Below are 16,188 nucleotides of genomic sequence, written 5' to 3'. Positions count from 1 at the left end.
GAGTATGTACTAACATTTAGAATCGCATACACCATGCCTTTTTTCTTAACCTTGAAAACCTGGAAGTTTTTTTTTCCCCTCACCCAGATTTCTACATGTTGCACAGTACAGGTGTGCCGGGGCTCATCTTACTTGCGAGCAGGTCGCAGGTGTGAATGTGCCGCGATTGCGATTATTTGCGCCCGGATGCAATCCATTCGCGGAAGTGCCCGCATCTTTGCGATCTGTGTGCGCAGTCCATGCACAAATACGTTGACACACAGGTTTGGCGCGATTAGTTTGCAGGATGATCCCTGGCCCAATTGTATTAAGACTTGAAAAGTGATAAAGTGGAGATGGAAAAAGAGTGATACATTTCCAGCCAACCAGCTCTTCACTGTCATGTTCCAGGCTGTGTTTGGAAAATGACAGTTAGGAGCTGATTGGTACTTTATCACTCTTCATCATCCATCTCCTCTTCATCACTTTTTAAGGATCAGCAATACATTTGGGCCTCTGTCACATATATATCTGCCTCTCCAGGGTGTGAAATACAGTATATTTCTATCTCTCTCTCTCTCTCTCTCTCTCTCTCTATATATATATATATATATATATTTACCACAGTTATTAACTGCGCATGGGATATTTCTCTCAGTTCAATTCAAATAATCAGTCCTTTTTAGTCGATGTAAATGCTGCCAGTTCCTGAAAAGCCGATCCGCCGGCTAAGTACATGTAAAGAAACAGAAAAAATAAGATTTTACTCACCGGTAAATCTATTTCTCGTAGTCCGTAGTGGATGCTGGGACTCCGTAAGGACCATGGGGAATAGCGGCTCCGCAGGAGACTGGGCACAACTAAAGAAAGCTTTAGGACTACCTGGTGTGCACTGGCTCCTCCCACTATGACCCTCCTCCAGACCTCAGTTAGGATACTGTGCCCGGAAGAGCTGACACAATAAGGAAGGATTTTGAATCCCGGGTAAGACTCATACCAGCCACATTAATCACACCGTATAAATCGTGATACTATACCCAGTTAACAGTATGAAATACAACTGAGCCTCTCAACAGATGGCTCAACAATAACCCTTTAGTTAGGCAATAACTATATACAAGTATTGCAGACAATCCGCACTTGGGATGGGCGCCCAGCATCCACTACGGACTACGAGAAATAGATTTACCGGTGAGTAAAATCTTATTTTCTCTGACGTCCTAGTGGATGCCGGGGACTCCGTAAGGACCATGGGGATTATACCAAAGCTCCCAAACGGGCGGGAGAGTGCGGATGACTCTGCAGCACCGAATGAGCAAACTCTAGGTCCTCCTCAGCCAGGGTATCAAACTTGTAGACTCTTGCAAAAGTGTTTGAACCCGACCAAGTAACAGCTCGGCAAATTTGTAAAGCCGAGACCCCTCGGGCAGCCGCCCAAGAAGAGCCCCTTTCCTCGTGGAATGGCTTTTACAGATTTAGGGTGCGTCAGTCCAGCCGCAGAATGTGCAAGTTGAATCGTGCTACAGATCCAGCGAGCAATAGTCTGCTTAGAAGCAGGAGCACCCAGCTTGTCGGGTGCATACAGGATAAATAGCGAGTCAGTTTTCCTGACTCCAGCCGTCCTGGAAACATATATTTTTCAGGGCCCTGACTACGTCCAGTAACTTGGAATCCTCCAAGTCCCAAGTAGCCGCAGGTACCACAATAGGTTGGTTTGCATGAAAAACTGATACCACCTTAGGAAGGAATTGGGAACGAGTCCTCAATTCCGCCCTATCCATATAAAAAAATTAGATCAGGGCTTTTGCATGATAAAGCCGCTAATGCTGATACATGCCTGGCCGACGCCAAGGCCAACAGCATGACCACTGTCCACGTGAGGTATTTTAGCTCCACGGATTTAAGTGGCTTAACCCAATGCGACTTCAGGAAATCCAACACCACGTTGAGATCCCACGGTGCCACTGGAGGCACAAACGGGGGCTGACTATGCAGCACTCCCTTAACAAAAGTCTGAACTTCAGGCAGTGAAGTCAGTTCTATTTTGGAAGAAAATCGATAGAGCCGAAATCTGGACCTTAATGGAACCCAATTTTAGGCCCATAGTCACCCCTGACTGTAGGAAGAGCAGAAATCGACCTAGCTGAAATTCCTCCGTTGGGGCCTTCCTGGCCTCACAGCACGCAACATATTTCTGCCATATGCGGTGATAATGGTTTGCGTTCACTTCTTTCCTAGCTTTAATTAGCGTAGGGATAACTTCCTCCAGAATGCCCTTTTCCTTCAGGATCCGGCGTTCAACCGCCATGCCGTCAAACGCAGCCGCGGTAAGTCATGAAACAGACAGGGACCCTGCTGCAGCAGGTCCTGTCTGAGCGGCAGAGGCCATGGGTCCTCTGAGATCATTTCTTGGAGTTCTGGGTACCAAGCTCTTCTTGGCCAATCCGGAACAATGAGTATAGTTCTTACTCCTCTCCTTCTTATTATCCTCATTACCCTGGGTATGAGAGGCAGAGAAGGTAACACATACACCGACTGGTACACCCACGGTGTTACCAGAGCGTCCACAGCTATCGCCTGAGGGTCCCTTGACCTGGCGCAATATCTTTTTAGCTCTTTGTTGAGGCGGGACGCCATCATGTCCACCTGTGGCCTTTCCCAGCGGTGTACAATCATTTGGAAGACTTCTGGATGAAGTCCCCACTCTCCCGGGTGGAGGTCGTGTCTGCTGAGAAAGTCTGCTTCCCAGTTGTCCACTCCGGGAATGAACACTGCTGACAGTGCTAACACATGATTTTCCGCCCATCGGAGAATCCTTGTGGCTTCTGCTATCGCCATCCTGCTTCTTGTGCCGCCCTGTCGGTTTACATGAGCGACCGCCGTGATGTTGTCTGACTGGATCAGCACCGGCCGGTGTTGAAGCAGGGGTCTAGCCTGACTTAGGGCATTGTAGATGGCCCTTAGTTCCAGAATATTTTTGTGTAGGGAAGTCTCCTGACTTGTCCATAGTCCTTGGAAGTTTCTTCCCTGTGTGACTGCCCCCCAGCCTCGAAGGCTGGCATCTGTGGTCACCAGGACCCAGTCCTGTATGCCGAATCTGCGGCCCTCTAGAAGATGAGCACTCTGCAGCCACCACAACAGCGACACCCTGACCCTTGGAGACAGGGTTATCCGCCGATGCATCTGAAGATGCGACCCGGACCACTTGTCCAACAGATCCCACTGGAAGATCCTTGCATGGGACCTGGCGAATGGAATTTCTTCGTAAGAAGCTACCATCTTTCCCAGGGCTCGCGTGCATTGATGCACCGACACCTGTATTTGTATTAGGAGGTCTCTGTCTAGAGACGACAACTCCTTGGACTTCTCCTCCGGGAGAAACCCTTTTTATCCTGTTCTGTGTCCAGAACCATACCCAGGAACAGTAGACGCGTCGTAGGAACCAGCTGCGACTTTGGAATATTCAGAATCCAGCCGTGCTGTTGTAGCACTTCCCGAGATAGTGCTACTCCGACGAACAACTGCTCCCTGGACCTTGCCTTTATAAGGAGATTGTCCATGTACGGGATAATTATTTCGGCCATTACCTTGGTAAATACCCTCGGTGCCGGGGACAGACCAACGGCAACGTCTGGAATTGGTAATGACAATCCTGTACCACAATTTTGAGGTACTCCTGGTGAGGAGGGTAAATAGGGACATGCAGGTAAGCATCCTTGATGTCCAGTGATACCATGAAATTCTCCAGGCTTGCAATAATCGCCCTGAGCGATTCCATTTTGAACTTGAACCTTCGTATATAAGTGTTCAAGGATTTCAATTTTAGAATGGGTCTCACCGAACCGTCTGGTTTCGGTACCACAAACATTTTGGAATAGTAACCCCGGCCTTGTTGAAGGAGGGGTACCTTGATTTCACCTGCTGGAAGTACAGCTTGTGAATTGCCGCCAGTACTACCTCCCTTTCTCCGAGGGCAGCAGGCAAGGCTGATGTGAGGTAACGGCGAGGGGGAGTCGCCTCGTACTCCAGCTTGTATCCCTGTGATACTACTTGCAGAACCTAGGGATCCACCTGTGGGCAAGCCCACTGGTCCCTGAAGTTCCCGAGACGCGCCCCCACCGCACCTGTCTCCACCTGTGGAGCCCCAGCGTCATGCGGTGGACTCAGAGGAAGCGGGGGAAGATTTTTGATCCTGGGAACTGGCTGTCTGGTGCAGCTTTTTCCTTCTTCCCTTGTCTCTGTGCAGAAAGGAAGCGCCTTTGACCCGCTTGCTTTTCTGAAGCCGAAAGGACTGTACCTGAAAATACGGTGCTTTCTTAGGCTGTGAGGAAACCTGAGGTAAAAATTTTTCTTCCCAGCTGTTGCTGTGGATACGAGGTCCCAGAGACCATCCCCAAACAATTCCTCACCCTTATAAGGCTGAATCTACATGTGCCTTTTAAAGGCAGCATCACCTGTCCACTGCCGGGTCTCTAATACCCTCCTGGCAGAATGGACATTGCATTAATTCTGGATGCCAGCCGGCAATATCCCTCTGTGCATCCCTCATATATAAGACGACGTCTTTAATATGCTCTATGTTAGCAAAATAATATCCCTGTCTAGGGTATTAATATTATCTGACAGGGTATTAGACCACGCTGCAGCAGCACTATTTATGCTGAGGCAATTGCAGGTCTCAGTATAGTACCTGAGTACTTCAGGATAGCCTTCTGCTTTTTATCAGCAGGCTCCTTCAAAGTGGCCGTATCCCAAGACGGCAGTGCCACCTTTTTTGACAAACGTGTGAGCGCCTTATCCCCCCTAGGGGATATCTCCCAACGTGACCTATCCTCTGGCGGGAAAGGGTACGCCAGCAGTAACTTTTTAGAAATTACCAGTTTCTTATCGGGGGAACCCACGCTCTTTACACACTTCATTCACTCATCTGATGGGGGAACAAAACACTGGCTGCTTTTTCTCCCCAAACATAAAACCCTTTTATGTGGTACTTGGGTTCATGTCAGAAATGTGTAACACATTTTTCATTGCCGAGATCATGCAACGGATGTTCCTAGTGGATTGTGTATATGTTTCAACCTCGTCGACACTGGAGTCAGACTCCGTGTCGACATCTGTGTCTGCCATCTGAGGTAACGGGCGTTTTTTTGAGCCCCTGATGGCCTTTGAGACGCCTGGGCAGGCGCGGGCTGAGAAGCCGGCTGTCCCACAGCTGTTACGTCATCCAGCCTTTTATGTAAGGAGTTGACATTGTCGGTTAATACCTTCCACCTATCCATCCACTCTGGTGTCGGCCCCACAGGGGGCGACATCCCATTTATCGGCCTCTGCTCCGCCTCCACGTAACCTTCCTCATCCAACATGTCGACACAGCCGTACCGACACACCGCACACACACAGGGAATGCTCTGACCGAGGACAGGACCCCACAAAGTCCTTTGGGGAGACAGAGAGAGAGTATGCCAGCACACACCAGAGCGCTATATAATGCAGGGATTAACACTATAACTGAGTGATTTTTCCCCCAATAGCTGCTTGTATACACATATTGCGCCTAAATTTAGTGCCCCCCCCTCTCTTTTTAACCCTTTGAGCCTGAAAACTACAGGGGAGAGCCTGGGGAGCTGTCTTCCAGCTGCACTGTGAAGAAAAAATGGCGCCAGTGTGCTGAGGGAGATAGCCCCGCCCCTTTTCCGGCGGACTTCTCCCGCTTTTTCTGGAATTCTGGCAGGGGTATTTTTACACCTATATAGCCTTCCTGACTATATACGGTGTAGATTTGCCAGCCAAGGTGTATTATATTGCCCTCAGGGCGCCCCCCCCCCCCCCCCCCCCCCAGCGCCCTGCACCCATCAGTGACCGGAGTGTGAGGTGTGCATGAGGAGCAATGGCGCACAGCTGCAGTGCTGTGCGCTACCTTGTTGAAGACAGAAGTCTTCTGCCGCCGATTTTCCGGAACACTTCATGCTTCTGGCTCTGTAAGGGGGCCGGCGGCGCGGCTCCAGGACCGAACATCGAGGTCGGGTCCTGTGGTCGATCCCTCTGGAGCTAATGGTGTCCAGTAGCCTAAGAAGCCCAAGCTACCACCAGTTAGGTAGGTTCGCTTCTTCTCCCCTTAGTCCCTCGCTGCAGTGAGTCTGTTGCCAGCAGATCTCACTGTAAAATAAAAAACCTAAAATATACTTTCTTTCTAGGAGCTCAGGAGAGCCCCTAGTGTGCATCCAGCTCAGCCGGGCACAAGATTCTAACTGAGGTCTGGAGGAGGGTCATAGTGGGAGGAGCCAGTGCACACCAGGTAGTCCTAAAGCTTTCTTTAGTTGTGCCCAGTCTCCTGCGGAGCCGCTATTCCCCATGGTCCTTACGGAGTCCCAGCATCCACTTAGGACGTCAGAGAAAAGGAAGGCGCAAATATGAGCAGAGTATGAAATCTTTACTGATAAAAGAGTAAAAGCTCACGTACATCGAAGTAAAATAATACCAGCTCCCGTCTCCAAAACCCCACAAGAAACGTCTCCGGATCGCACCCACGTTATACCAAGTACTGAACGAGCAGCCGCATGCACTGTGACTGAGTGCTTGGATGGAAGCACAGCTGAATGTGAACCGCTAAAGTTCCCCTGTCTGAAGCACTGCTGGGTGCGATCCGGAGACGTTTCTTGTGGGGTTTTGGAGACGGGAGCTGGTATTATTTTACTTCGATGTACGTGAGCTTTTACTCTTTTATCAGTAAAGATTTCATACTCTGCTCATATTTGCGCCTTCCTTTTTTCTGTTTCTATATATATATATATATATATATATATATATATATTTATATAATTTTTTTTTAATTTTTTTTTTAAGCTTGACCGACCAGTTTGGCATTTTGAGTCTCCCGACAAGCATTATTGCTTTCCCAAACTTTGCTTTTTGTGTTCAGTTATTGCAACATTAAAAGCAACTATACATTGATAGATGGCTTAATAACCGTATTCAAGTAAGCGTGAAAACTGGGAAAGACAATTACATTCAACGTTTTTATTTTAGATTTTTTAACACTTATTGGGGGTCATTTCGAGTTGATCGCTAGCTGCATTCGTTTGCTGTGCAGCGATTAGGCAAAAATGGCACTTCTTCGTATGCGGCGCAATGCGCACGCGCGTTGTACTATTGCAACGAACGATGTAGTTTCACACAGGGTCTAGCGAAGCTTTTCAGTCGCACTGGTGGCCGCAGAGTGATTGACAGGAAGAGGGCGTTTCTGGGTGTCAACTGACCGTTTTCAGGGAGTGTTCGAAAAAACGCAGGCGTGCCAGGAAAAACGCAGGCGTGGCTGGGCGAACGCAGGGCGTGTTCGTGACGTCCAAACAGGAACTGAACAGTCTGAAGTGTTCGCAAGCGCTGAGTAGGTATTGAGCTACTCTAAAACTGCACAAAAAAACTTTGCCGCCGCTCTGCGATCCTTTCGTTCGCACTTCTGCTAAGCTAAAATACACTCCCAGTGGGAGGCGGCATAGCGTTTGTACGGCTGCAAAAAACTGCTAGTGAGCGAACAACTTGGAATGACCACCATTATGCAATCACATATAGGTGGATATATCCTATCCACCTGTAGGTCCCAGTGCTAACTGCAAGGGTGAGTGTTGCTTGTTTTTGTGAGTGACATCATCACAACTACACTCCCTTATGGAAAACACCACAATATACATCTGTTTGCAGCAGGAGGTGGTGTCACGATTGACAATTATCTGTGACTTGTAAAAGTGGATGGGATACAGGAAAGTCATCTACTCCCCTAGGAGAGCTCCTCGAAATCCAGGAGTCTCCCATACATTACAGGAGAGTAGGCTAGTGTAGGACTAGCATGAGGTGATGCTTCAGCAGGCTCCATTGGGAAGGTAATGCTTTCCAGTACATTATCTATCCTAGGCGTCGTGGCCTAGCGGTAAGGTGTACCGCGCGCCATGTTCTTGGTCCCAGGTTCGATTCCCGGAAAGAGCGAATGCAAATGGATCAATCCTTGCTTCTCAGCCTTTTGGCTAAGATCAAGTGTAGTATCTGTTCTTATGGTGGGGGCCTGGCAAACCCCTGGTAGAGAATGCAGAAAAGCTTGATCTGGTGGGAGGACCGGGGCAGCCTGATGCCCGAGGAGCTGTGTGCCCCTGGTGCCTCCTGAGCCAGGGGTGCCTGAAAATGCACTGGTGATTGGACCACACCCATGCACTAGTGAGGCACTTTGCACTGAGCACTTCACCTTTCAGGAAGCACTTTTTTCTTTCTTTTGTCCTGGCCTTTTGGTTAGGGCAAGAATCATTTTTTTTACTTGCCCTGTCTTTCTGGCTGGGGCCTATTTATTTTTTACAACTTTTCACGTTTGCACTTTTTTTTGCTCCTACACTTCACCTTTCTTTTTGTTTTTCGCGTGTGACACGTTTTTGTGGGGTTTTTGGTATGACCCTTTTGGACCTCCTCACCTACTTTCTGAGGCTCTCTCCCTCTGGTGAGAGCTGAAGATTTCGTTCCCTAGAGGGAAACTTCGGCCAATCCTTGGGGAGAAAGGGGCAACCCGAGCCATGAGGTGGAGGGAAGGCTGAAGACCCTTGCCCCATAAGGGGCCTTTTGGCTCCGGGGGTTGGGGATTCAAGGGGTCCCTCTGAGCTCCGGCCCTAGGGGACCTGAAGACCCTATTTTTCTCAGTAGGCCTTTTGGCTCTGAGGGAGTGGTGAGTAACAGGGGCTCTTCTCGCCCCAGCACGGTTTTTGCACTGTTCCCTGGGTGATGAAGCCATGCACTTAGGGCTTCAAGAAAAAAAATAAAAAATAAACAAAAAATAACAATCCTTGCATTGCATCTTTGCAAGTTTGCCAAACTGTCACTTACTCACTGCACGTTGAGGTGAAGATAATCTCTACCATAACCGTGCAGCCTGCCGCAGAGAAGAGTAGACGGCATGAGGGACACACTTAGCCAAGTGTAAGTGCCTCATTTATTTCAAGTATATTATTCAGCTCAGTGATACAGTCCGGGAAATGTTATTGCAAGTACTAGTGCTTTAAAAGGAATCTTTCCCCAAAATAAACAAATGCAACTTCGTTTTGAACACAGCATTAACGCTACTTTCTCTAACGTCCTAAGTGGATGCTGGGGACTCCGTCGGGACCATGGGGTTTAGCGGCTCCGCAGGAGACAGGGCACAATAATAAAAGCTTTAGGATCAGGTGGTGTGCACTGGCTCCTCCCCCTATGACCCTCCTCCAAGCCTCAGTTAGATTCTTGTGCCCGGCCGAGAAGGGTGCAATCTAGGTGGCTCTCCTGAGCTGCTTAGAATAAAAGTTTAAGTTAGGTTTTTTATTTTCAGTGAGTCCTGCTGGCAACAGGCTCACTGCTACGAGGGACTTAGGGGAGAGAAGTAAACTCACCTGCGTGCAGGATGGATTTGCTTCTTAGGCTACTGGACACCATTAGCTCCAGAGGGAGTCGGAACACAGGTCTCACCCTGGGGTTCGTCCCGGAGCCGTGCCGCCGACCCCCCTTGCAGATGCCGAAGTTGAAGAGGTCCAGAGGTCCAGAAACAGGCGGCAGAAGACTTTCAGTCTTCATAAGGTAGCGCACAGCACTGCAGCTGTGCGCCATTGTTGTCAGCACACTTCATACCAGCGGTCACTGAGGGTGCAGGGCGCTGGGGGGGGCGCCCTGGGCAGCAATGTATTATACCTTTTTTATGGCTAAAATACATCACATATAGCCCTTGAGGCTATATGGATGTATTTAACCCCTGCCAGATCTCACAAACTCCGGGAGAAGAGCCCGCCGTTTTAGGGGGCGGGGCCTATTCTCCTCAGCACACGGCGCCATTTTCCTGCTCAGCTCTGCTGTGAGGAAGGCTCCCAGGCTCTCCCCTGCACTGCACTACAGAAACAGGGTTAAAACAGAGAGGGGGGGCACTTATTTGGCGATATGATTACATATGTGAAAATGCTATAAGGGAAAACACTTGTATAAGGGGTTGTCCCTGTATAATTATAGCGTTTTTGGTGTGTGCTGGCAAACTCTCCCTCTGTCTCCTGGGGTCCTGTCCTCTATCAGAGCATTCCCTGTGTGTGTGCTGTGTGTCGGTACGTGTGTGTCGACATGTAGGAGGACGATGTTGGTGAGGAGGCGGAGCAAATTGCCTGTATTGGTGATGTCACTCTCTAGGGAGTCGACACCGGAATGGATGGCTTATTTAGGAATTACGTGATAATGTCAACACGATGCAAGGTCGGTTGACGACATGAGACGGCCGGCAAACAAATTAGTACCTGTCCAGGCGTCTCAGACACCGTCAGGGGCTTGTAAAAACGCCCATTTACCTCAGTTGGTCGACACAGACACAGACACGGACACTGACTTCAGTGTCGACGGTGAAGAAACAAACGTATTTTCCTTTAGGGCCACACGTTACATGTTAAGGGCAATGAAGGAGGTGTTACATATTTCTGATACTACAAGTACCACAAATAAGGGTATTATGTAGGGTGGGAATAATCTACTTGTAGTTTTTCCTGAATCAGATAAATTAAAGTGTGTGATGATACGTGGGTTTCCTCAGATAGAAAATTATTGGAGGTATACCCTTTCCCGCCAGAAGTGAGGGCGAGTTGGGAAACACACCTTAGGGTGGATAAGGCGCTCACACGCTTATAAAAACAAGTGGCGTTACCGTCTCCAGATACGGCCGCCCTCAAGGAGCCAGCTGATAGGAAGCTGAAAAATATCCTAAAAAGTATATACACACATACTGGTGTTATACTACGACCAGCAATCGCCTCAGCCTGGATGTGCAGCGCTGGGGGGGCTTGGTCGGATTTCCTGACTGAAAATATTGATACCCTTGACAGGAACAATATTTTATTGACTATAGAGCATTTTAAGGATGCATTTCTATATATGCGAGATGCGCAGAGGGATATTTGCATTCTGGCATCAAGAGTAGATGTGATGTCCATATCTGCCAGACGATGTTTATAGACACGACAGTGGTCAGGTGATGCAGATTCCAGACGGCACATAGAAGTATTGCCGTATAAAGGGGCGGTCCATCGGACCTGGTGGCCATGGCAACAGCTGGAAAATCCACTTTTGTTACCCCAAGTCACATCTCAGCAGAAAAGGACACAGTCTTTTCAGTCTCAGTCCTTTCGTACCCATAAAGGCAGGCGGGCAAAAGGCCAGTCATATCTGCCCAGGGTTAGAGGAAAGGGAAGAAGACTGCAGCAGGCAGCCCATTCCCAGGAACAGAAGTCCTCCACAGCTTCTGCCAAGTCCGCAGCATGACGCTGGGGCCATACAAGCGGACTCAGGTGCGGTGGGGGGTCATCTCTAGAGTTTCAGCACGCAGTGGGCTCACTCGCAAGTGGACTCCTGGATCCTACACGTAGTATCCCAGGTGTACATTGGAAATTCGAGACGTCTTCCCCTCACAAGTTCCTGAAGTCTGCTTTACCAACGTCTCCCTCCGACAGGGAGGCAGTATTGGGAAAAAATTCACAGGCTGTATTCCCAGCAGGTGATAATCAAAGTACCCCTCCTACAACAAGGGAAGGGGTATTATTCCACACTATATTGTGGTACTGAAGCCAAACGGCTCGGTGAGATTTAAAAGATTTGAACAATTACATACAAGGGTTCAAATCAAGATGGAGTCACTCAGAGCAGTGATAGCGAACCAGGACGATATGGTGTCACTGGATATCAGGGACGCTTACCTACATGTCATTATTTTGCCCTTCTCACCAAGGGTATCTCAGGTTCGTGGTACAGAACTGTCACTATCAGTTCAGACGCTGCCGTTTGGATTGTCCACGGCACCCCGGGTCTTTACCATGGTAATGGCCGAAATGATGATTCTTCCTAAAAGAAATATGGACGCTTTCCTGATAAGGGCAAGGTCCAGAGAACAGTTGGCGGTCGGAGTAGCACTATCTCAAGTAGTTCTACGACAGCACGAGTGGTTTCTAAATATTCCAAAATCGCAGCTTTTCCGACGACACGTCTAATGTTCCTAGGAATGATTCTGGACACAGTCCAGAAAAGGATGTTTTCTCCCGGAGAAGAAGGCCAGGGAGTTATCCGAGCTAGTCAGGAACCTCCTAAAACCAGGAAAAGTATCAGTGCATCATTGCACAAGGGTCCTGTGAAAAATGGTGGTTTCTTACAAAGCGATCCCATTCGGTAGATTTCACGCAAGAACCTTTCAGTGGAATCTGCTGGGAAAATGGTCCGGATCGCATCTTCAGATGCATCAGCGGATAACCCTGTCTCCAAGGACAAGGGTGTTTTCTTCTGCGGTGGCTGCAGAGTGCTCATCTATGAAAGGGCCGCAGATTCGACATTCAGGACTGGGTCCTGGTGACCACGGATGCCAGCCTGAGTGGCTGGGGAGCAGTCACACAAGGAAAAAATTTCCACATAAATATACTGGAGCTAAGGGAAATTTACAAGGCTCTAAACTTAGCAAGACCTCTGCTTCAAGGTCAGCCGGTATTGATCCAGTGGGACAACATCACGGCAGTCGCCCACGTAAACAGACAGGGCGGCACATGAAGCAGGAGGGAAATGGCAGAAACTGCAAGGATTCTTCGCTGGGCGAAAAATCATGTGATAACACTCTCAGCAGTGTTAATTCCGGGAGTGGAAAACTGGGAAGCAGACTTCCTCAGCAGGCATAACCTCCACCCGGGAGAGTGGGGACTTCAGCGGGAAGTCTTCCACATGATTGTAAACCGTTGGGAAAAACCAAAGGTGGACATGATGGCGTCCCGCCTGAACAAAAAACTAGACAGATATTGCGCCAGGTCAAGGGACCCTCAGGCAATAGCGGTGGACGCTCTGGTAACACTGTGGGTGTACCAGTCAGGGTATGTGTTCCCTCCTATGCATCTCATACCAAAAGTACTGAGAATCATAAGAAGGAGATGAGTAAGAACGATACTCGTGGTTCCGGATGGGTCAAGAAGGACTTGGTACCCGGAACTTCAAGAGATGCTCACGGAAGAACCGTGGCCTCTACCTTTAAGAGAGGACCTGCTCCAGCAGGGGCCTTGTCTGTTCCAAGACTTACCGCGGCTGCGTTTGACGGCATGGCAGTTGAACGCCGGATCCTGAAGGGGCATTCCAGATGAAGTCATCCCTACCTTGGTCGAAGCCAGGAAGGATGTAATCGCAAAACATTTTCACCGCATTGGGCGAAAATATGTTGCGTGGTGTGAGGCCAAGAAGGTCCCTACAGAGGAATTCCAACTGGGTCGTTTCCTACATTTCCTGAAAACAGGACTGTCTATGGGCCTAAAATTAGGGTCCATTAAGGTTCAAATTTCGACCCTGTCGAATTTCTTCCAGAAAGAACTGGCTTCAGTGCCTGAAGTTCAGACGTTTGTAAAAGGGGTACTGCATATACAGCCTCCTTTTGTGCCCCCAGTGGCACCTTGGGATCTCAATGTTGTTTTGAGTTTCCTAAAGTCACATTGGTTGGATCCACTCACCACTGTGGAATTAAAATATTTCACATGGAAGGTGAAGATTCTATTAGCCCTGGCTTCAGCCAGGCGTGTGTCAGAATGGGCGGCTTTATCATATAAAAGCCCTTACTTAATTTTTTATTCTGACAGGGCAGAATTGAGGACTCGTCCTCAATTTCTCCTTAAGGTGTTTTCTGTTTTTCACATGAACCAACCTATTGTGGTACCTGCGGTTACTAGGGACTTGGAGGACTCCAAGTTACTTGACGTTGTCAGGGCCCTGAAAATATATGTTTCCAGGACGACTGGAGTCAGAAAATCTGACTCGCTGTTTAGCCTGTATGCACCCAACAAGATGGGTGTTCCTGCTTCTAAGCAGACGATTGCTCGCTGGATTTGTAGTACAATTCAGCTTGCACATTCTGTGGCAGGCTTGCCACAGCCAAAATCAGTAAAAGCCCATTCCACAAGGAAGTGGGCTCATCTTGGGCGGCTGCCCGAGGGGTCTCGGCTTTACAACTTTGCCGAGCTGCTACTTGGTCAGGGGCACACCCTGACTGAGGAGGACCTGGAGTTCTCTCATTCGGTGCTGCAGAGTCATCCGCACTCTCCCGCCCGTTTGGGAGCTTTGGTATAATCCCCATGGTCCTGACGGAGTCCCCAGCATCCACTTAGGACGTTAGAGAAAATAAGAATTTACTTACCGATAATTCTATTTCTCGTAGTCCGTAGTGGATGCTGGGCGCCCATCCCAAGTGCGGATTGTCTGCAATACTTGTACATAGTTATTGTTACAAAAATCGGGTTATTCTTGTTGTGAGCCATCTTTTCAGAGGCTCCTTCGTTGTTATCATACTGTTAACTGGGTTCAGATCACAGGTTGTACGGTGTGATTGGTGTGGCTGGTATGAGTCTTACCCGGGATTCAATATCCTTCCTTATTATGCACGCTCGTCCGGGCACAGTATCCTAACTGAGGCTTGGAGGAGGGTCATAGGGGGAGGAGCCAGTGCACACCACCTGATCCTAAAGCTTTTATTATTGTGCCCTGTCTCCTGCGGAGCCGCTAAACCCCATGGTCCTGACGGAGTCCCCAGCATCCACTACGGACTACGAGAAATAGAATTATCGGTAAGTAAATTCTTATTTTCCTAACACCGCCTTTCATCTATAGAGCATTTGAATGTAAATGTGTTTATTGATATTGCGGATGTATAGATCTTTACATGTGATACCTGCTGCGGCTGCTTATCTCCCCGCTCACATTTCCCCGGCGCCAGCTCTCACTTCAGGCTGCCGTAAAACATTTAGCATAACGCCACCGTGTTGGCTGATAAGGAAGAGGCAAACACCCGCAGTGCACAAACTAAATCACACTCTGCTCTATGCAGTAATGGATAGACCGCAATGGTGTAGCTGCCCAGCTGCCGTGGCACTACATATACCAGAAGTTTTGGAAATATTGCAACTTGTAGTTATATTTGTAATACGTGTCGTTATACAATGCATCCCGATCTCTGTTTTTTTGCTTGCTTCTTGTTGTTATTAGGAATTGTGTCAAAAGATTGTGGAGTCTCTGGGGGGGAATTCAATTGTTTGAAAAGTCGGTTGTGTGTCTGTTTTTTCCTGTCTATTAGATAGGAAAAAACAGACACCCAACTGACTTTTCAAAACAATTGAATACCCCCCATTGTCTTATGCAGAAGTGTAGCATAAAGCAGCCACTCTGCAGAGGATGAATTCCGTTACATCCCGCAGGCGGCACTTACAAAGGGAATCTGCGGTAGGAAGGGCTTTTTGCCCACATTAACCCATTGCCCTGGGCACTTAACACGGGATCTATAATATTGGTCAGTAAGCATTAGCCGCACTGTAGAAATGGGCTTTTAATTGAATAGCTCATGGCGTTTAAGTCCGAGGCTATCTGCCTGCCGTAAGCAACGCAGGTAATGGAATCTGTCCCTAAGTGTGCAGGAGGATGGAGAAGGTGGGGTGGGCTGGGGCCACAGTCTCTGTTGGTGGCAGCAGGCCTGTAGTTGTGTGCTGGACTGATCATCCTGCTGCGGGAAAGATGATAAAAGCACGGCCTCGGTATCTCCAGCTGGGGGCAACATCAGGCGTTAAAGGCTGGGACCCCAATGGATTGTCCACAAGGTGACGTCTGCTGTACTTTGGGAAGTAAAGAGTGATTAAATGGAACAAAATAGAATGCAGTGACAGTAAAATTGATACACAATCAATGTAGCAACATTTGATACACAATCAATGTAGCAACATTTGCGAAAAAATAAAATCATGTCTGCGAAGACTGAAAACTGCAAGAGGAATCCTGAGATGTTTATTAAGTAATTAGCACAACAATAAAACTTAGCATATTGGGTCACTGAGTAATAAATGAGTGAAAATTTAAGGAGCGTTTACTTTGTAGAACAAAAAAGAAAAAGAATATAAAAAATATGATGTATGTCACTCAACGTTACCTGTGTAACAGAGGCCGAGCTTAAACAGAGGTGGGTCACATGGCTTCTACCCGGGTGTGGTATGGAAGGTAGATAGTAACTAGGTCGACGGGTCAAAAGGCCGACACGAGTTTTAAATGGGTTTTTGTGTGTTGTTTTCTTCGTACAGTGACCGGGAACCCCAATTAGTGTACCGCGTCCCCTCGCAAGGCTCACTTTGCTCGCCATGCTTCGGGCAAGGTGCCTCACTCTGCTGCTGCTGTGCTCGGCAC

The 16,188-nt window shown here is 48.5% G+C and overlaps 1 protein-coding gene and 1 pseudogene across 1 annotated transcript in view; both read left to right on the top strand.

Annotated features, from left to right (window-relative positions):
• The window catches only part of SUPT7L (SPT7 like, STAGA complex subunit gamma), a 54,611-nt gene that overhangs the window by 22,997 nt on the left and 15,426 nt on the right, over positions 1–16,188 (top strand). The window lies entirely within an intron of this gene.
• Positions 7,978–8,048, top strand: LOC134913251 (U2 spliceosomal RNA; annotated as a pseudogene).

Source organism: Pseudophryne corroboree, chromosome 4 (assembly GCF_028390025.1).
Source record: "Pseudophryne corroboree isolate aPseCor3 chromosome 4, aPseCor3.hap2, whole genome shotgun sequence".
Classification (NCBI taxonomy): domain Eukaryota; kingdom Metazoa; phylum Chordata; class Amphibia; order Anura; family Myobatrachidae; genus Pseudophryne; species Pseudophryne corroboree.
This window is presented reverse-complemented; position numbering and strand designations above follow the sequence as displayed.